General features: G+C 36.9%; 1 long non-coding RNA gene across 3 annotated transcripts; it reads right to left on the bottom strand.

Annotated features, from left to right (window-relative positions):
* Positions 1-11,551: 11,551 nt before the first annotated feature.
* On the bottom strand, positions 11,552-15,800 carry LOC131691729 (uncharacterized). Of its 3 annotated transcripts, none has more exons than XR_009305842.1 (7): positions 15,711-15,800; positions 14,874-15,651; positions 14,596-14,736; positions 14,198-14,523; positions 13,854-14,109; positions 12,577-13,545; positions 11,556-12,514 (listed from the first exon to the last, which is right to left on the bottom strand). It is a non-coding gene; the product is annotated as an uncharacterized LOC131691729 (long non-coding RNA). The 3 variants fall into 3 exon arrangements; XR_009305843.1 differs by having other exon boundaries at positions 13,854-14,139; XR_009305844.1 differs by lacking the exons at positions 14,874-15,651; positions 15,711-15,800 and adding an exon at positions 14,810-14,840 and having other exon boundaries at positions 11,552-12,514.
* Between the last annotated feature and the right edge of the window lie 7,370 nt (positions 15,801-23,170).

Genomic DNA, 23,170 nt, shown 5'->3' on the forward strand with positions numbered 1-23,170 from the left:
TGCTTGTGGGGCCTACGGGTCACGATCGCGTATCTGTGTTCTTTGTTATTTACTTTAATGTCGGTGGTGCTGGCAGTTGTTTGGGAAGTAGTAGGCACATCACAATGATCGTTCACGCTGTGCGTACGTTCTGTTGTTCCAGTATTCGTTGGTGCCTGAGCTGCAACTCCGGTGGTTTGTGATTTAGTTGATGTTGATGAAGGGCTGTGTGATGGGTATGCTTGCAGTTGATATTGCTTCGTTAGAGGTTTGTGTACATGGTTTCTCGTAGTGTGTCTTCTTGTATAACAACGTAGGACACGCAGGAGTCTGTCCTTCATACGTGCACAGCGTGATTTGAGATTTGGTCACGCGTTTTGCTTTGAATTGAAAGTTCAGATATGAAGGAATAGGTCACTCACATTCTCACGAAACAAAAACCGTTGGAAATACCTAAATTTTCTCCGGGTTTCAAACTTAAAGGATTCAACCTTTACGTATTCCGACATGATGGTTGTAATAAATTTATTAATAGTACCCAGGTGTTCATCGTGCAGACGCATATCAATCTTATCATTGTCAATATAAATGGGTATCTTGGTCCTAACATTATCATGCTCAACGGCGTATTGCATGTTGTCTTCCATTGCGTAGCTTTCCGTTATAGCCAAAGTTTTAAATGTTATCAGTAATGAGTGTAGTGAGCTTGTATAACGACGACTTCCGTTAGTCTAAATTGCATTTGCAAATTTGCTGTTGAATTTTGCTGTTGAGTTTCAAACATCTTGAAATGAATGATCGATATCGTATCGATGAAAGTAACGGTGCTTTATTGTTCACACTGGCTTTGGACGAAATTTATTATTCGATTGCTTTGCTTGTTTATAGTACTGGCACGGTACATATAGACAGCAGACTTTAGGTAGAAACATTCGTTTGATTCACTGCACTGTTGACAAGCAGAGCGACTGATTAGGTGCTATTTTTCTTTTTATGGAATGGATTTCCAGCAAGACGAAAACAAGCCACTAGCAAGAGAACTCAAGTAGAAGCAGAAGCACCAAAATGCCGATGTGTCTTTTCAGAGGTACCAAAGGGAATTCTTCGAGTCCCGGATTGAATGACGATTTAAGCCAAGGAAAAGCGCTGTTGTTTCATCGATATTGACGAGGTACTCTTGGGAGATTTAAAAAAGCATCGAAGGTACAGTTGGGAGATTCGACTATATTAAGTTTTGTTTGTCACATTCCGATTGAGGATGAGTATACGTTGCAGTTATGGTTGCGGTCAGTCGTTACTGCGATCTAGAGCATAGTGAAAATCGAAGACTGAATAGATAGAAATATAGTAGGCTTACAGGAGAAAAACCAGGACAAATCAAGCATTTTCCTCGACTTCCCAGGACACCAGGACAGACAATGCAAAACCAGGACATGTCCTGGGAAACTAGGACGTATGGTCACCCTAGGTAAATGATATTTGAAGTGCCGGTGAGATTTTTTGTTGCTATATTAAAAATACGAATTGATTATTTTTTGCATTTGCTTTTTGAGTAAAATCTACTCAAAGTTGACATTTTCATCCCAAACTCAAAACTGAGTAAACGAAGCAAACTCATTTTTTGACTACGTGCACTTTTTATGAAATTGAGTGGCTGGCCACTCAAATTTGAGTTTTTATGAATGAGCGTGCAGGTTTTGTCCCACACTCAAAATAATCCACACGTTAATATTACGTGAAACGCCACATAAGTTCCAAAAAATGCTTCTTCACCTCAGTTTACCTGACAAAGATAACAATCATCGGACTATGAATAAATATGAAATGAAACGCATGTTACTATCATTGCAATTGTCCTATCTCTCTTACGTGAAAATCACGTACTCGTTTCAATTCATTATGACAGCCAAATTTTAGGTCTGTTCCAGTACCAGGAGAAACTGGAAGCACTCCGGAGAAAATCGTTCCTGTACTCTCTTCTTCTCTTTTTTCTTCTTCTGTTAGCAAACCGGAGTAAAAAGGAGCAAAGATTTTTTGCTCCTGTTTACTCCGGAGTGACTTCCGTGTACTGGAACAAACCTTTTGTGTTCATTCTGTGATGTATCCAAGGCAAGATGGCGTCTACTGAAAACAATTTGTAAGAGCTGCTTTTAGATTTGGGTAAAAACGATTTAAGATTACCTCTTGTTTTATATTAATAAATATGTTTTTTTTTATATATTGCCCTTCTCGCGATCTTTTGTAACACATAATACAGCAAGTATATAATGAAGCCGTTATCAAACCGGAAAAGTTGAACCAGAACCGTTTTCGCCGGAGGTTTATGGTGAAATTTCATTCGATCTTATTTTTTTTGAAGATCTACGAAATAGAGAAAACTGATGTTCCCTCACGATACGGGTAAGGAAAGACTGCCAACTTCAAAATGTGAATGCGATGATTTGGAAAGAATTATGGTGATTATGAACTGATTAAAGGAATCATCTGGCAGATGAACACCGGGAAAAATAACTTCTACTACGATTTTTGTGAACAATTTTGCCGAGTGTCGATCATCTGTTGAAAGAACGCACCACTGATCTTAAGGACGGTGCGAGAATTGTATCGCCTAAAAGTTTTTGCCCACTTACCTTCCGCATAACCGGTCGTAATCTTAGTGACATTGGAACGATAATGTATGTCAGTGAAACGTCCCCCTTGATAGGTTCCGTTTCGAAAACGGGGAAACTCGTATCCGGTTATTTGCACCTGATTAATCGCAACAAGTTGGAAAGATATTTACAGCAATTGAAAACAAAGGAGTCAATAACGGCGAGGAAGCGGTTAATTCAACAGTAACAGGCAATGCAGGTGGCCGAATAAGCGACATCAAAATCTCAATCGGCGCCAAACCGAAGCAACGACTAGTAAGTCCATCTTCAAAAAGAATATACACGCTAATCGGGTTTTCTGACTCATGTAATGTTCCAGTCGAGTCTCAGCCTCTCATAGTAGTCCCTGGAATCGATGTTATAGTGTTCCAATATTACAAAAGCCAAATAAATAATTCTAAAAAGTTCATTTTGTTATTTTTTCTTTGATGTTTTTCGTTTCTTGCTATCATTTTATTTTCCAGCAATTCCTCGTTCGCCTCAGAATAAGTAGTCCTTGGCAAACTAATTCGAAAATAGTTTACTTTAAACTAAGGTAGGTTTAGTCTATAGCCAAACTAAATAAAGCAAACCAAAAATGGTTGGAATTCAAGCTTCTAAGTGTTATTATTTTTCAATGTTTTACATTTAATAAACTAATTTGAATATAATATTATAGCAGACCACATACGAGGCGACAGGACACACGCCATATCGCGTGTCCTTAAATATTCACCATGAGCTTGGTTCAAGAATTCATAGTGATTATTTGAGGACACAATGTAATATGTGTCCTGTCGTGTTACCTCGCATGTGGTCTGCTCAATACAATATTCAACAATCTTTCATGTTACACAAAAGATAAAATTCAATGGCGGATCACATGCTATTTACAAGTTGTCTAATGAATTTTACAAGTACACCACATAGCTACTATTAAAATACTTAATAAAAGATACGAGAGAAGTCACGTTAGTATTGCGTGAAATTCCGGTGGAATGAGAATCCAAATGATTTTTTTCATAAAAATTACCGACGTATCATATAGGTTCTATTAAGACACCTTGTAAAAAAACACGTGAAAAGGCATGTAAGTATTACGTGAAACACAGGTGAGTGTTCATGAGTTCATTCTGTGTTACCAATGATCCATGTAAGTGTTACGTGAAAAGTGCGATGGAGAAAAACCACATATGTTTTCACGTAACATTAACGTGTGGATTATTTTGAGTGCAGGATTTTAATAGAGAACATGAAAATTCGATTTGTTTGCATTTGGCAGTGGGCCTTTTTCAAATGTTTGGCTAGAAATTCCTTACTTCTACGATGAATCATGTACAAGAAAAGTAAAAATGTTAAATTTAACGGAACAATGTATGATGCCGACATCAAATAAAAAATAACAGCTGAGCGACCTTGTTTGGAAAGTGTTAACATTTGGCAGCGAACCAAACCAAGTTTCTCATACTATGATCGAATCAACAAAAATTCCAAGACCATGTAAACAATCTCTGAACTACCAAAAAAGTGAGGTTAAACATTATCATGCAATGTTCTCTACCGAGAGGTTCACTTTAGTTTGTTTACATAACCAATTGAGTTCTACAAGATGACGACACGAATGAACTCATAATGAATGAAGTTCATGTTTGACAATTCTCGATGGTTTGTTTACTTTGTCAGATGCGTGAGTGCGAGCGCAACGGGTGCTCATCTGTTGCATTCGAACTCACGTAACTTCCATGTAAACAAACCTCCGAGACTTGTCAAAAGAAGTTCATCCGGCTCGTTTTGTGGGGTTATGTCGGTTGGTGTAAAACCTAATGAACTTTGTACCGCGACTCACCACTTCATTTGCCGCGTTGCCAGGAACTCAAGCAAAAATATTCAAAACAGTGTTGCCCAAACACACATTTTGAGTCCCACCATTCTTGCAAAGGTGAAAAAAATACTCAACATTCTTGCATTTTTCAAATTTAAAAAAATCATTAAAAAATCACGATAGCTCCAAATAGTCTCATTTCAACGGCAATATTCTTAAAAATGTGTAGTCTTTTGAATAAAAATAAGAAAAAAGGGGGTTAGGTCGGACGAGAAAGGTCTATTGACTCTCGCACCCATTGAAAGTTGTTTCAATTTTTGTGCAATTGTTTGCTTCTTCTCATTTACAGTTGCTGTTTTTGCAGTTAGCATTGCCTCAACTCTCGTTGCTGGAGCTGTCGATGTAGAGGGGAGCGTTAAAGGTATTGATGTAGGTTCCGTGACTGTCTGATTCACCTTTTCCCATAACTGCAACAAATGCTCAAGTGCTATGGCCTTTTCTTCTTCCGATAAGAAATCTGTGCCAGAGTAGTTTAGCCTTAGGTCCATGTAGATGGCTGCAAGGTAGGGTTTGTTTTCAAAGAGTGCTCGTTGGCGATCCTTCATAGTCTCCACCAAAGTACTCGCCATATTTGGGATAGGTTGGTGTTGTGGCGCTAGTGTTTATCGTATATTAATTCAAATGTTTACACACGTTTTTTAAATATTTTTGTTCGATCATGGATGTCTGTTCTCTGTGGTCCCGTGTTGAACGATTTTGTAACAATTTTTGGACGTCTCAGTGGGCAGTTTGGTTTCCAACTCAAATGCGACAACCGATTCCGATTCAATCGGTTTTTAGTTTAATTGCAGATATTTACAGAGCTGCAAATTTTCAACAGTTTGTTTTGAACTTGAAGGAGAAAAAATTCTCAAATCATGCCCTACTATGTTCAATTCGCAGTTGTTCGTTTCCATTATTCATTCAAACAGCCGACCTGCTCAATCATTTTCCATTCATTTTCAATTTCATTGACCCTGTGAATATCTCTTTACTGGGTATTGACTAGGTTTTTCAAGCAAAACTACTCTGAACATAGTTCTTACCGTCCATGTAAGCTTGAAAACGCAAAACATGACGACATTTAACCTAAACTGGCCTCTACAGAGCAGATGACAGCTTTGGTTGGTGAATGAAAAAGCATCAATTTAAAATGAAGACGTACGATTCAGTTATGAAAATCCCGCTAACTTGAAATTGAATGATTGAGGGAGGCTTTGAATTTGAATCATGGTTGGGTTTGATTGAACTGAAAGTTGGCATTTGAAAATGAAAATTTGCACCACTGATGGTTGCAGATATTTACAATTTTTTGCAAATAAAGGTTTTTGGTTACACTAGTTTCAAATTACAACTTTATCTACTTTAGGCTCCATAAGCTATTTTTCTCTACTTATCTTGGGCTATAAATGCACTATTTTCATTTAATGTAACACATCATTAATAAGTCATTTTTGGTCAAGAATAGTTTTCCTAACATTTTTGGTACTTCCCAGACATTTAAAATTATTATTGAAGACATTTGAAAAAAGTATCTGGCATCTCTGACTTTAATCAACACTGCCCAGTCAAAAAGGGCAAGTTGCTGGCTAACGGGAGGCAATTTGCCAACTCGGGTGCGCTAATTGCCCTTCAATTTGCCAGCAAATTGCTGGCAATTAGGGGGCTGTTTCAAATGCAACATTTGGGCGATTAGCCACCGTCATTTTTTTGCCACCCAACCCGCCGAGGAGCAGTTCACTCCCATTCAAAGTGAATTGAAAATACCCAATTGAAAAAATACACGAGAAATGCTTCAATACACCTTAATGCATTTAATACGCCGAAAATACACTAATGCACTAAAAATACGAAGAATTTTTCAATACGTCGGTAATACATCGAAAATACGCTAATACACAAAAATACGTTAGTACCGGAAATATTTTTCAATGCGTCGATAACAATCCAATTCGTCAAGTAATACACTGTTGATACAAGCCATACAAATATTACATTAATTTCATGCCAAATGAAACTAATTCAGTATATTTCTTATTATGACATAGCGTATGTTTTTTCAAGCTAGATTGTTTACTTTTCTCGGAATTGGGACTCCCAATCGGTGAATCATTAGAATGACAAGTAGGCAGAAATCAATCAGAATTCTTGTTAGTTTGATTCAGAGGAACAATCCCATAATCTTTAAAGAAAATAAACATCCCGTACATTTGAAAATACTCCCAGGGGACGTGAACTTCCTACCAGCATCAGTAGTAAATTTTTGATCAAGAATTCGCTCGTTTTATCGACATAAACAATGGTTTAATGTTTACCCTAAATATTGAAACTCTAAAATCTTGCAAGTTTGAAGTTCACATTGCGATGGATAATTTTGTTGCATTATAAATCAACACTCGTTGGGGGAATAGAATCGAAACCAACGCTCGATGGATTGAGAATGCAAAACACAAGATTGTACGCAGCTCATCTGGGTTCGATTCCCAACCCCGCACATAGAGTTAGAGATTTTTCCACAAGAGATTACTCTAACCAGAAAAGAGGCGAATGACCATAAGGTTAAAACCTCTATAATCACAATAATAAAAAAAATAATACAAAACACAAGAATCCGAATTACGAGTCGCTTTCGGTTAACTTGCAGGAATGAGTTCAGTCATAATTCTACAGTTGGAATTCCGGCTGGATTCCGCCAGAATTCCGGCTCTAGTGACACAACCAGTAGGAATTTCGGCTGATTGTACTGAGGAGCATCTCAATTTTACTGAGAAGCATCTCAATTTTTGAAATAAATTTGGATAATACTGCAGTGATTAAATATAATACCGCGTTGCTCAAAAATTACCATTGATTAAGCCTAATTAGTTTTCACCAAACTAAATACAAAGGTTACTTCAATTACATGTTCATCAGCCTTGGTTCAACAATAGCAGCATATCTGGTAAATCTCCCCGCTTCCTGCTTCTCACCAGTAGAAGCAAACTGAAGAAGTCACTAATTCTCCAAATAATAAAATTTGGCATAATGCTGAATTGTTCGATAATCTTGAAAAATCACTAGTAATTCCATTTGTACTAATTTTATTATTTGCGCTTATGAAATTATGCTACTTGCATTCTACAATAACATTTAAACGTCAAAATTGAGTAACATTCGGCTTCAATTGATTATTCAACAAAAATACAATGCGTGCATACAATTGTACGTTTTAGTACACTAATCCATATCCATATAGAAAAACTCCGATTTTTTCATATAAAAATACATTTTTATTGGCCAAAATTGAGAAAATCTTCAAACTGTCATAAAAATCGACCCTGATCTGCTAGAAGCAAACCAAATACGTAGTCTTTCATCATTTCTCGTCTACTTCACGAAAAATTATGTTTGAACTCAGAATACTCAAGTTGGTTTTTTAGTGTTGTGCGCTTGAGATTTTATATGGGAAATTGCGGTTTTTTCTCTTCAAAACGGTGTATCTCAGGATGCGCTCATATTATATTGCGATAAGTGTTTTTTATGTAAAAATGTCTGAGGAACGCGATGGCATTAAAATTTTCAGAATTAAAATATACGTATTGAGAGAAAAATTAAACTTTTAATATTTAACTGAAAAAATTGCATAGTTGGCAACACTGTCGGCAAAAAATAATATTTTTTATAGACTCCTTGAACAATTTTCTCCAAAAGCCATCTTGTGGTTTGATTCTAGAGTGAATAGAACCGGAGATATGATCAAAAGAAAATCAAGGGTTTTGGCAATTTGCCAAAACGGGGGGTGCTCCCATGACCCGAGGGGTGGTTCAATTGTCACAAAAAATTGGGTTTTTATATATTGGCCTTAAGCGGACCCTACACGAGACAGAAATATTTTCAATAAATATATTGACAAGACTGCTTCAATCCATCAATCCCATTTAAATTCTACAGAATCAATATTTTTAAGATGGCCTTACACCATCAATATATTGATCAATAAATGATTTATTGTCAATATTTCTGTAGGGTCCGCTTTAGATGAACAATTCCTCTAAATTTTGTTAAAAACGGGGAGGTCGATTACACGTGCCTTGATCACTTCGCATGGAATGACCCATATACTTACCAGTATACATACTAGGTAATCACCACCAAATCTTTAGGGGTGTGCGGGTTAAGGAATATTCTGATGCAGATTAGTACCGTGAGTTAATATCTCAGTCCTTTTTCAATTTTTAGGCCCGAAACTGTTGAAAAAACATTTTTTAGTTTGTTTCCTTTTAGGACAATAACATATCCAAACCAATGCGACTTGCACGACTCTATAGGTTGCCTTATCAGATCTACCATAGTTTGCAGATGAAACTTGGGATGGCAGGCTGTTAGCGGATTGACAAAGTACCAGATCATGTTGTGTGGGGTGCTGTCCCGGTTAACAATGAGGCGAACGAGATATTTATATTTGCAGATACGTCATTTAGTTGGACAACTGTCAGTTTGTTAGTTGAATTTAATTTTTTTTTTAATTTAAAAATCAGAAAAGAATAATTAAGGTTTAACAATGATATGAGTGCACTCGTAAGGACACCTGCTATCAATAAACATGAAAAACTGGCACATTTTTTCCAAATTAAAGATCCCTATTATAGGAAGAATCAATGGTGAAATTGGTATTGCACTCCAAAACTTACCACAATCAGACTCTAGGTCAGAGATCTTGTTCCACTATACTTAAGCAATATTAGGGTGTCCCAAAATGACATCATATTAAAAAAGTCATCGGGCTCACTTCTTAAATGAAAGGTTTGGGTATTAGGACCACTTTCTTCTTCGGAGTGAGTTTGCTAAAACGCTTCCTACTGGTGGCGACTTTTGATTTTTTGAAAAATGGGCCGATTTTGGATAAAATTTCAAATTTATGCCTGTTGAAGCGGTCCTGCATATTTTTTAGATATTTTTTCAGCATTTTTTATTTTTTTGGAGATCCAAACGGAGAAGTTTGGTTAGTTAGTTTGTACAAATTTTGAATTATAAGAGCAGCAGAGCCATTAAAACTTATTAAAAAGTGAAATTTTTGGTGTTTTTCAGTATTTTTTCTTCAAAACTGGGTATCTACAAAATTTTAAAAGTACAGAAAACACTTTATATAGTTGAGCCGAATGCAGTAGCGTAATTTTGCTGAAGAAAGTGTATAGCTACGGCCAATGGGGTATAAGTTATTTACGTTTTTGTTAAATAACCTTTTAACATTTTATGATATTCATAAAAAATAACACTGTCCTACAAAATAAAACAACTTAAGTGGGCTTAGTCCGCACATTATTTTTCGGAAAATAAAAGGAAAATGATGAAAAATGGCGTTTTTTGCTTGTCTCTAGTACATCAGAATCGGTTTTTATGAGCATTTGACGATTTTTTAAAAAATAATTTTCTATACTAATAACCACCTAGCGGGTTTGAAAATCACTAAAATTAAACAAATAAGTCGAGTTAATGGCAAGTTATGGCGTATATTTGAAAGCTGAATTGATTAACGTCTTTACAAAACTTACCACAATCAGACTCTAGGTCAGAGATCTTGTTCCACTATACTTAAGCAATATTAGGGTGTCCCAAAATGACATCATATTAAAAAAGTCATCGGGCTCACTTCTTAAATGAAAGGTTTGGGTATTAGGACCACTTTCTTCTTCGGAGTGAGTTTGCTAAAACGCTTCCTACTGGTGGCGACTTTTGATTTTTTGAAAAATGGGCCGATTTTGGATAAAATTTCAAATTTATGCCTGTTGAAGCGGTCCTGCACTGTCTTAGATATTTTTCCAGCATTTTTTATTTTTTTGGAGATCCGAACGGAGAAGTTTGGTTAGTTAGTTTGTACAAATTTTGAATTATAAGAGCAGCAGAGCCATTAAAACTTATTAAAAAGTGAAATTTTTGGTGTTTTTCAGTATTTTTTCTTCAAAACTGGGTATCTACAAAATTTTAAAAGTACAGAAAACACTTTATATAGTTGAGCCGAATGCAGTAGCGTAATTTTGCTGAAGAAAGTGTATAGCTACGGCCAATGGGGTATAAGTTATTTACGTTTTTGTTAAATAACCTTTTAACATTTTATGATATTCATAAAAAATAACACTGTCCTACAAAATAAAACAACTTAAGTGGGCTTAGTCCGCACATTATTTTTCGGAAAATAAAAGGAAAATGATGAAAAATGGCGTTTTTTGCTTGTCTCTAGTACATCAGAATCGGTTTTTATGAGCATTTGACGATTTTTTAAAAAATAATTTTCTATACTAATAACCACCTAGCGGGTTTGAAAATCACTAAAATTAAACAAATAAGTCGAGTTAATGGGAAGTTATGGCGTATATTTGAAAGCTGAATTGATTAACGTATTTACATTTTATATATAAAGTCTTATTTTCATGTTAGGAACTTTGAAGTGGAGAAAAATGAGAAGAGTGAGGTGAGTGTTGAAAAACTGATATTTACTGTTTAAGCTTAGTATGCACCTCTTGCGAAATGAGGTCGCGAAATATTTTTCCTTCTTCCGTGCGGAATTTTGACATTTGCTCGCGAAAACTAGTCTGTGTGTTTGCTGTTAGATGTCGCTTTTGATAACTGGAAAACGACATCAGCTGTTGTTTGTTTATTTCTTTTTTATATTTCTGTTGTCATTGAAATGTTTTAAATAATGCATTTTATTAATTCATCACGGATGTGTATGAAATCGGTAACAATTGTAAACCTATTTGCCATTCATGAAGCTCTCAGGGAAGTGACGTACTCAGCGTGAATCATATTTCGAGCATGATTAATCATAATGCTTATTTGTGACGGTTCCGGATGTCTCGGGGAAGTTCAGTCTGACCAATTTAGACAGCACAATTCCTGCAATTGGAAATTTAAATCATTGACTGGCCATTTTCTATCTAAATTGGCTGCTTCTACCGGTTCCAGAAGACCCAGGGAAATGATCGAAATTCGCTCAAACCAAATCTATTGTAATTGTCCGAATCGTAACTCTTAATCGGCGTTTGACCATTAAGAAGCAAATCTGATTGCCTTGGCCGCCTTTACCGCTTTCACAAGTCTCAGGGAAACTACCTTTCGAAACACGCTTCGGAATCCGGAAATATAACGCAAATATAACAACCGACTCCGACTCAATCGGTTTCAGGTCGAACCAAACCCTAGGCTTTAAACTTTGGCTGACGTTAAAAATCGATTATGATAACAATGGCTACTACTAAATGTTCTGAAAGTCTCAGGGAATGCTACCAATAATCAGTACGGATACAAACCTATTTTTGGTATAACAATTGTGAGAATCGTAGTTCAAATTTATTGCCATAAGTAATTCGTGGTAATTCTTATTGCATGAAACACTAGAGAGGTTTAAGGAATTGCGCATATTGCTACTACTTGCATTACTGCCACAAGAAGCATAATTGTCCCATGTGTGAATTAACTGAATTCTAATTTGATGGTCAGATTGACCCTGTATGTAAATTATGGAAAAGATGTTATAACCCTTTTACAATCAGTCATAATACAATAATACGTTATAATCCATTTAAAACGAGTGTATTTCTAGTTAGGCACTTTTCAATCAGTTAGGTCCTTTCATAATCAGTTCGGTCATAAAAATCAATTAGGCCCTTTTATTAATTGTTGTAAAATCGCTATCAAAATTCTTCATGATCAAATGTTGCGTTATGTACGTGCTCGGGTAGATATTTGTTAATGGAAAACATGAAATTTCAATTTGTTACATTTTGCAGTTAGGCCCTTTTCAAATGTTTGGATAGAACTGGGTAGAGATAAATTGTAATTTTAATTGTAAATTTATTACCCTGTTGGTTACATATGTCAGGTCAAGGAAGAAAAAAAAAATAATAAAATTATAAATTCAGAATCATAACAAGTATGACCCAAAAAGCTCCTATGCCTATCACCAGTAGCTGGTCTTTTTCCGGAAGTGTTTCGCAATCGGCTCGTCCCTGCTAATCCATCGGCAGGTCGAAGTTGATGACAATGGTCACCTGTGCAACATCGATACCTAAGGCGGAAGAATCTCTCCGTAACCTGGTGCTGCAGCCAGAATCAAGTGGTGGAACTTACCCCTAGACAAAACGTTCGTTGCAATCAATACCTTCTCTAGTCCGGCTCAGGATCGATCCAGAACGGCCAACCGTTGCTCCGCCGTTAGATCACCGGACAATACCGCTACTGAGTGATTATCCTGGTCCAACCGGCCGTTTTGCGTGCCTGTTTCGATCGATTAACAATGCCGAAAATAAGTTGACTTGGAGTTTGCAACTGTCCTATACATCATATGACAGAAAATGATCGCTTGTCCGACGGTAATCACACCGTACATGTTTGAAATTGCTTGATATTTCTCGTCCTGGTTGCGGCATTTGACGTAGTAGTGTTTGGTGTTATCGAGTGATTTTTGCTCCCGCACTAGAAGAATCATGATCGGATTGGTTACGATGTACTGGGCGAATCCCATCACCTCCCGCTCGTACGTGGCTAAAAAGAACAGCGATCATAACGCCCGCCTCATCCGGTACAAAAATTGCAATCTTCTTAAGGTCGAACGCCCGGCTGTTCCGATGATGATATGATTAGTCAGCTTCGCCCCTTTGACGATCTTCTCACCGCGAACGGTTTAACCAAGTTCGATTTCCGCACAAAACTTTGCCGTTTTGCAGCTACTTTCCCCTTCTGAATTGCCAGTTCATACGTGGGGAAAGGCAAATCACCTGCGGATAGTTTTTCAACGGATCGACTCGATTGAGCATTGCCAGCACGAAGGCGGTGGTTTTTCTTGTTCCCGACCAACTCTGGGCGATTATGTTCTGTGGCGGATCGGCCAACAGAGTAGGTTGAGCCGTCTTCTGAATCTTGGAAGGAGCGTTGAAACCCATAGCATAGACTCCCTGAAGCAGTTCCGAATTCATGTGCAAAGCTTCGAAAGTTTTAACCAAGTATAGCGGCGAAGAAGGATCCTTCACCCCCAGATCCAGCTTTGATTCTACTAGACCTTTGCGAATAAGTTTAATTAGCAAACTTGCATCCGCCGGGCTAAAAGATGAATCATGGATAATTTTAAAGCTGATATTAAATATTTCTGGAGAAAAATTTGAATAGGACGTAAGTAACAATGAGATTCTTTTTGGTGTGTTTCTCTTCTGTTAATTACTCGGTCGTTTCAATATTTAGTACTCAACTCTTTGCCTAATATTCTAGTAAAAACTATCGGCTTTTGATATGTACTGGAAAATTAGTGTAAAGTGTTATAAAGACGTAATAATCGAAACAGAAAGTAAACAGAGAGAGGCTCTCAATGTTACTTATGTCCTAATCAAAATTTTCTCCAGATTTCGACTTACTTGAATGCCTCTGCATCTTCCGTGGAGGAAGCTGTTTCTCCATTTTCGCTAGCAGTTTTTTTTTCTTCAGGAGCTGCTAAAGTCTTAATTTCTGTAGCTACCGAAAACAAAACTGCAGGTGCAGCCGTTTCTACGGGAGTAATTTGATCGCTGGTTGTACTGGCGGTGAACTAGAAGGTTTTTCCGCATTCTCTTTCTTTGGGCTGTCAGCCGCCGGCTCTGGTTCCTTATCCTTAGGGATACTCAGATCCATAACCTATTTGCATTGAAAAGAAAAATTCAAAACCTATGGAAAAATTATCGCTCCAAAAATAGGTTAGTTGGTTATGACAAAAAAAAAACACCGAGTGCAGAAATTTCCTGATCCTCCCTCCGCCTTTTTGACCCAGTTATCGGCAGCACTTGCCATCGTTTCGACCGGGTATTAAAATTCAAAAGCTACAATATATGGAAAAAGGTCCTAAACAGCACGGATACTGTCACTCCGGTGGTTTATTCCTTGCAATTGGCTGAACTTTTGCCCAGAGCGACCTTGCGGAAAAAACGCCTTCTTTTGTCTGCTCACTTCGCTGCCATGAAACCGATGATGAGCGCTTTTTTCCAAACGAGTCACACGGTTGGCCCGATTGAATATGTCGTGCGTGTAGAGTATGCTTCCATTATGTTTGTTCTGTAAATTGACAAGGACATCTAAATATGCAAAGGAATGCTTGGAGGAGAGAAGCTACTGTTAAACACATACCGAAAGAGAAAGTCCTTTCCGAGGATCTTGATGTTGTATTTACTGTTGGCCCATTATCGCCGTGTTCTGCTGCTGGGTGGTTACCATGGCATTATGTTGCTGGTGTTCGGTGATGTGTATCCGCTATGGTTGCTGTTCGATCTGAAAAAAATTATGATGAAAAATATCCGTGAATGAGTGAACGCGAGCTTTTGAAAGAAGAATAGGGTATTACATTACAATGTACTGAACACGGTACTGATCCTTCGAAACTAAAAAAGGTAGTAAAAATGACTCACCTTGCTGCACCAACTGAATAAAAAAGTCCTCCTGCGCGCGGCGTGGTACAGTACAGTATGCTGCTGCTACTGTGTTTGAAGGTGCTGTTGATGTATCTTTTTTTTGCGGTTGACCAATGGTCTTCTACATTTGGCCCTCATTGGCTTGGATCGATTGCACTAGTTGCGGTTGCTGGCCAGGTTCTACCGTCAGTTGAACGTTGTTGCTACCGATCTGTCGGATGATGGTCATGGTCTAGGGAAAATCTTAATTTTCTGATGTTGCTGGCGATAAGCACTGGAATTGTGGTTGCTAGCTGCTGCTGGGATGGAATTACGAGCACTGTGGAGGCAGCGATCTTTTCATGCAAGCAACTGGTAGGAGCCAAGGCAGTAATATGACGTTTGTGTTTGACTCTGATTTCTCTACATCAGGAAGGTAACCGCTGGTAAGAATAGTGGCAGGCAAGTTTTACGACAGAATGTGCCGATAAAGTGTGTCCGTTGGGTCCATTATTCGTAAAAAAAGCTCTTGTTGCTTTGTTGGTTCTGAGCTGTAATTGCTGTGGTTCTTTTTTGAGAGATTGTTGGCAGCTGCTGGATTTGGAGTTGTTGGTACTGCTACGGTTGTATCGATTTAATGTTGGTTGGCTGATTGCCAGATCCAGGATGTTGAGTCAAGTTGAGCTGATTTGTAGCATCTGGTTGTTGTTGATGAAAACTTATCAAGTAGATAGATGGCTGCTGCTTCTGCTGCTGACGAAAAATGCTGCTCTTGTGGCTGCTTTGTTCGGGTGTGCTGTAAATAATAATAATTACTAGAAACAATCACAATTCCAATAATATTTTAAAACTTACCATTCAAATTCAAAATATTGATTCTCAAAACTACAAAATTTTGACAGGTCGCGATGAAAAAAAATACAAAAAATTCTAATCTTGTGTTTTTTTATATTTTTTCATTGCAACCTGTCAAAATTTCGCGAGCCTCCGTGCGAAATAATACCATTAGGTTTTACACCTACCGACATAACCCAGCAAAATGAGCCGGATGAACTTCGTTTGACAATTCTCGGTGGTTTGTTTACATGGGAGTTATGTAAGTTCGAATGTAACAGATGAGCACCCGTTGCACTCGCACTCACGCAATTGACAAAGTAAACAAACCACCGAGAATTGTCAAACATGAACTTCATTCATGATGAGTTCATTCGTGTCGTCATCGTGTAGAATTCAATTGACCATTATTTCGCAAGGAAAAAGTTTGCCTTGGTGACAGCGCATAGAAAGCAGCGCTATCTCGCGGAAGTATTATGAAACTTATCGTTTGTCGAACCGTGTCTCGGCTAACTGCATTTTTCGTTATCGTTTTCGCGAGAGCTGCGTACCGCTTACGAAATGGAAACGAAAATTTTTTTCGCGAGCATTTCGCGACGTTTTTTATACATAGGTTTTGTATAGGAAATTTCATTTCGCAAGAGGTGCATACTTAGCTTTAGATCACATAATTCCGAAATAGTCAAATTTGGGGCAAATATCCTCGAAAAAGTTTTACAACAGAATACAGCGCATCTTCTAGAACAATCGTTTTGTTGAAGATGCCTCCTAGAAGTAATTATGGAGAATTAACTCTTCAAAAAATAATTAGAGACTTGGCGTCATTAGCAAAGTTATTATTTTTATAATTTAAGTTACAAAAAAAATCATCAGATGCTCATTAAACCTCGTCCTGACATACTAAAGACGTACAGAAAACGTCATTTTTCATAATTTTCCTTCTATTTTTCGAAAAACAATGTGTGGTCAAAGCACATTTGAACTGATTTATTTTTTGGAACAGCATTATTTTTGATAAATTGCTAAAAATGTCAAAGGTTGTCTAACAAAAACCTAAATAACTCATACCCCATTAGCCATAGCTATACACTTTCTTCAGCAAAATTACGCCCCTGAATTCGGCTCAACTATATAAAGTGTTTTCTGTACTTTTAAAATTTTGTAGATACCCAGTTTTGAAGAAAAAATACTGAAAAGCACCAAAAATTTCACTTTTTACTAAGTTTTAATGGCCCTGCCGCTATTATATTTCTAAATTTGTACAAACTAACTAACCAAACTTCTCCGTTTGGATCTCCAGAAAAATAAAACATGCTGAAAAAAAATCTAAGACAGTTGAGGACCACTTCAACAGGCATAAATTTGAAATTTTATCCAAAATCGGCCCATTTTTCAAAAAATCAAAAGTCGCCACCAGTAGGAAGCGTTTTAGCAAACTCACTCCGAAGAAGAAAGTGGTCTCAATACCCTAACCTTTCATTTAAGAAGTGAGCCCGATGACTTTTGTCGTGACTAACGACTTACCTTTCAATATAGGGGCCCCTTTTCAAAATTTCGGAAGAAAAATGATGTAAGATTTTGAACGCTTATATCTTTTGTTGTACTGAATGGATTTAATCAATTTCTTCGGCATTTTGCCGAAAATATTTGTACCAATGTTGTATTAAATTTTGGAATATGTAGGACATTCATTATCAACGGAAACATAGTGTTTTGAATAATCTTTCGAAAACGACTCGGAAAAGTGAAAATTTTCAGCCCATCCCGCACACAGCCGTCAATATTGTGCAGCAACCGAACAATAAAATAATGAAAAGTTTATATATAGGTCCACTACATGTTTGTTCCTATGATTATTCGTATTGGGTTGCTTGACGAGAGCAGTTGGTGGGGGAAAGCCGGCATATTAGTTTTGGTTATGCCATTAGAAGCCGGACGGAAAGGAAAGGCCCATGCACGCCACGAGAACGAGCGAGAAAGCGATAGTAGTGAATATTAGCGAAAGCGTTACGTACAATTTGAACCTTAAAAACTTTTCTTCTACTAAACGGATTGCCAATCTTGTTTCATAAATCGGAAGGAAAACGTTCAACGCTTGCTACCGATACGTTGTTTGCTATATAAAATATAAATAGTTCAAAAACTACTTTAAATGAGAATCAACATTAATGATAAAACCTATAAATAGGGGTGTCGCAGCTTTTCTCAAAGCCAGACGTGTGTAAGACGCAGTGCATAACAGACGTGCGTGGTCGCGAGAAGCTGCATCGGACGACCAATCAAATCAGCTACCATCGGAGAGAAGAAGAAAAACGTTGGTGGAGGTGGTGGCGGTGAGAAGTCCAAAAAGCCAAAGGCTAAGAAACGCAGTCACTGAAAAGGCGGTAGTAACTGCCACTAAAAATGCTACCAAAACATCGAAGGCTGCAAAGCGTACTCATTCGGTGTGAGCTACGAAAGGGGAAAGATCGTATGGATGTACGCAGTAAAAACAATCGTCGGCAAGGTTTGAATTGTTTCAAAAGATTCCCGTCTTGTATCAACATAGTTATCTACAAACCGTCCTTATTAGGACGAATGCAAAATGGAAAAAGAATTTGATTAGAAAGTTTCTTTTATTAACCAGTATTAAGTTTGCGCTTGGTAATTCTGTACTTTTACCAGTGAATCATGAGAAAATGTTTTTCTAATCTACAAATCCGAAGGTTTTTGCAAATCCTTCCAAGAAAATCAGTGAATGTGGCAACTCTGCCACTAAGCGAAAGCTACACCAAAACGAATGATGAAAATATTTTCATTTATCGAACAAAAGGACGGCCTTCCATCTGCATTGTAAAGTCTATAAATAGGAACACCATGATGAAAGCTGTGCTCATTCGGTGTGAGCTGCGAAAGGGGAAAGATGTATGTACGCAGTAAAAACAATCGTCGGCAAGGTTTGAATTGTTTTAAAAGATTCCCGTCTTGTATCAACATAGACAAACCGTCCTTATCAGGACGAAGGCAAAATGGAAAAAGAATTTAATTAGAAAGTTTCTTTTATTAACTAGTATTAAGTTTGCGCTTGGTAATTCTGTACTTTTACCTGTGAATCGTAAGAAAATGTTTTTCTAATCTACAAACCCGAAGGTTTTTGCAAATCCTTCCAAGAAAATTAGTGAATGTGGCAACTCTGCCACTAAGCGAAAGCTACACCAAAACGAATGATGAAAATATTTTCATTTATCGAACAAAAGGACGGCCTTCCATCTGCATTGTAAAGTCTATAAATAGGAACACCATGATGAAAACTGTGCTCATTCGGTGTGAGCTGCGAAAGGGGAAAGATGTATGTACGCAGTAAAAACAATCGTCGGCAAGGTTTGAATTGTTTTAAAAGATTCCCGTCTTGTATCAACATAGACAAACCGTCCTTATCAGGACGAAGGCAAAATGGAAAAAGAATTTAATTAGAAAGTTTCTTTTATTAACTAGTATTAAGTTTGCGCTTGGTAATTCTGTACTTTTACCTGTGAATCGTAAGAAAATGTTTTTCTAATCTACAAACCCGAAGGTTTTTGCAAATCCTTCCAAGAAAATTAGTGAATGTGGCAACTCTGCCACTAAGCGAAAGCTACACCAAAACGAATGATGAAAATATTTTCATTTATCGAACAAAAGGACGGCCTTCCATCTGCATTGTAAAGTCTATAAATAGGAACACCATGATGAAAACTGTGCTCATTCGGTGTGAGCTGCGAAAGGGGAAAGATGTATGTACGCAGTAAAAACAATCGTCGGCAAGGTTTGAATTGTTTTAAAAGATTCCCGTCTTGTATCAACATAGACAAACCGTCCTTATCAGGACGAAGGCAAAATGGAAAAAGAATTTAATTAGAAAGTTTCTTTTATTAACTAGTATTAAGTTTGCGCTTGGTAATTCTGTACTTTTACCTGTGAATCGTAAGAAAATGTTTTTCTAATCTACAAACCCGAAGGTTTTTGCAAATCCTTCCAAGAAAATTAGTGAATGTGGCAACTCTGCCACTAAGCGAAAGCTACACCAAAACGAATGATGAAAATATTTTCATTTATCGAACAAAAGGACGGCCTTCCATCTGCATTGTAAAGTCTATAAATAGGAACACCATGATGAAAACTGTGCTCATTCGGTGTGAGCTGCGAAAGGGGAAAGATGTATGTACGCAGTAAAAACAATCGTCGGCAAGGTTTGAATTGTTTTAAAAGATTCCCGTCTTGTATCAACATAGACAAACCGTCCTTATCAGGACGAAGGCAAAATGGAAAAAGAATTTAATTAGAAAGTTTCTTTTATTAACTAGTATTAAGTTTGCGCTTGGTAATTCTGTACTTTTACCAGTGAATCATGAGAAAATGTTTTTCTAATCTACAAACTCGAAGGTTTTTGCAAATCCTTCCAAGAAAATCAGTGAATGTGGCAACTCTGCTACTGAGCGAAAGCTACACCAAAACGAATGATGAAAATATTTTCATTTATCGAACAAAAGGACGGCCTTCCATCTGCATTGTAAAGTCTATAAATAGGAACACCATGATGAAAACTGTGCTCATTCGGTGTGAGCTGCGAAAGGGGAAAGATCGTATGTTTGTTTTAAAAGATTCCCGTCTTGTATTAGCATAGACAAACCGTCCTTATCAGGACGAATGCAAAATGGAAAAAGAATTTAATTAGAAAGTTTCTTTTATTAACTAGTATTAAGTTTGCGCTTGGTAATTCTGTACTTTTACCAGTGAATCATAAGAAAATGTTTTTCTAATCTACAAACCCGAAGGTTTTTGCAAATCCTTCCAAGAAAATCAGTGAATGTGGCAACTCTGCCACTAAGCGAAAGCTACACCAAAACGAATGATGAAAAGATGGGTTGGTGATGTATATGACATAACAGGGGTGTCGTGACCACACTTCGAAGTTATTTCAAATCTTGCAAAGCATAAATTGACATAATTTCAATGCTTGTTCCTTTATGAATGAAATGACAAATTTTCAGGTCAACGCGGCAATAACTTTGCAATTTATAGAACAATTTTATATTTTTAGTTATCATATATTAACTGTCATCTCTTCCAAACAACTTAACCCTCTGCTGCCAACCCCGTGGTTTTGCAGGGTTAAGGAGAATCATTGTAAAATGTCCAATACATGATTTTATGTTGTTACCTCCACTAAAACCACTTCAGAACACTCCCACCTGTCATACATGCACATTGTCTGCTTGTTGAAATCATTATATGAAATTATTGACCTGTATTCAATGCGGAGAACTCGGTAATAAAATTGTTTTGCTGAATATACTAACGAACGGGATCCCCAGGAAAATTTCGCTGAGCCCGGTGAATCGAACTTAATGCGTAAAATTTAGCCATTTGAAAGAGATACAAGAAGAATTTTAAGAATATGATCATCGCGGTTATGTCCCGGACATTACCCGCTCCTAGTTTTTTGCTAAGTGTGTTCATTTCTGTACGAAAAAGATTCCGATGGTTGTTTCGAGAGATTTTAACATTGATATTTCAAAGCAAGAAAATTGTTCATTTCATGAATGAATGTCTCAACCAGCTTAGAATCCAGCGCATCCCCTATCAACGCAGACGCCAACAATAAAGGTTCTTTTCAAAACCACCATAATTATTATAAAGAATAACTTGAAACATTCCCACATATTTCATTGAGTATCATTCGATTTGAATTACAAGTCAAACGAGTAGTCACGACACTCCGGTTATGTCCTAGACATTACCCACCCATCTTTTTTAACATGATGTCATTTTGGGACATCCTAGTGAACATGTGTTGAATACCTTCCAGTGTTCACGGTGGAAGACGTCGTGAACAGTTTCATCAGCGAACAACGATTTCACGCTCAACTGTCAGTTTACAGTTTGTCAGAATGCAATTTGGTATTCGAAGGTGAACGTTCACCGTGAACATCGATGGCACTTATATTCACCACTCCGCATCAATTTCGTCCACTCCTGGTGAACAAGTGAAATATCCACTGCGAACATATTTCGCCGTGGAATATTTAAAATAATCGGGGAATACGAATATTATTGTATTGGTTCAATTATATCGAATAATTGTGCATGGATTCGCTAAGTACATTAATGTACTATCGTTTAGTTCCAGTTTCATCAATTTCTATGTATGTACTAATAAGAGAGATATTGGAAAAAACAATTCGCTGCGCATCGAGTTCACGTTCATTTTCACCGAGGGTGTAAATAGGCCTTTACACACGATTCCACAATTTCCCACATTCTTTGGCTAAATGAAGTGCACTAGACAAACAAAGTACAAGGGAGAACAAACCAATTGTTCAAAAAACAATTTTTCAGCTTAAGCCAAACTTGAACCGCCATGTTTGAAAAACGCAAAAAACAACCAAGTCCATTTCAGCCGGCAGAAAATTTGTCTAAGTCTCGACAAACATACACGCAGAAAAATGTATTATAGATATAACAATATTCTGGTTCAAATTCAATAATAATTATTATTGTCTCAAGGCTAATAATATTCTTTTCTTGATTCAATCCATAATATTGTTATTTCTACAACAAATTCTGGTTTTGACGATTCTAGATTAATCGCATTATCGGTTGAATCAACAATAAAATTGTTGAAACGATCGACACTGTGTTATTGATCGAATGATGTGAACACGGTTAGTTCAACAATATTCTGTTGTTGAAACAACGATTATTATAGTAAACAATTACTATTGAAATGTTTGTTTCTTTCTAGGTTTCTTTCCAATAAAAATAAAACAATTTTTGCAAGGGTTTAATTTTTATTTATAATAAAACCGTTCTAAAACTTACAGAATCAGTGTCCATACAACTTTCAACATTTCAGGGTTGTTCTGTAAGTTAAAAAGATAATGTTACTGTCAATATAAATTATTTTAATATTTACACTTATGCAGAGATCATCCTTTACGTCAGTACAATTATAGCACTAGCACCCCAACTATGTTGTGACCGTTGTAAGTCTGTGGAAATAGAAATTTTACATTTAGTAAAAGAATTGTGATGCTTTTGATTTGCTTTTCTTACTTACATGTATCAGGAAAAAATATGTAGCATACATACAAAAAATACACAATACACGCTGATTTGGTACTATGCAAGACCAACATAAAATCAAATTTGATTGAAATAAAAATAATATTTTTAGTTCAACAATAAAATAATGTATATTTAAAAATCGCTGAGTTTTGAATCAATAATAGAGTGACGAATCAAATCAAAAATCCATTTTGTTGGTTTAACCGATTGAAATTTCGCTGCGTGTATGATTACGACCTAAAAGCCAACTGTCAAAATCCACTTTGAATGGAAATTCCGGACAAACCGTAACACGCCAATCACAGATGTTGATAATAAACGAAAGAGAAAAGTTTTCTCTTTCATAAACTGTTGTGAACTGTGTTCGACTAGTAACGGTTTGTCTGGAATTTCCA

This window comes from Topomyia yanbarensis, chromosome 3 (genome assembly GCF_030247195.1).
Source record: "Topomyia yanbarensis strain Yona2022 chromosome 3, ASM3024719v1, whole genome shotgun sequence".
Lineage (NCBI taxonomy): Eukaryota > Metazoa > Arthropoda > Insecta > Diptera > Culicidae > Topomyia > Topomyia yanbarensis.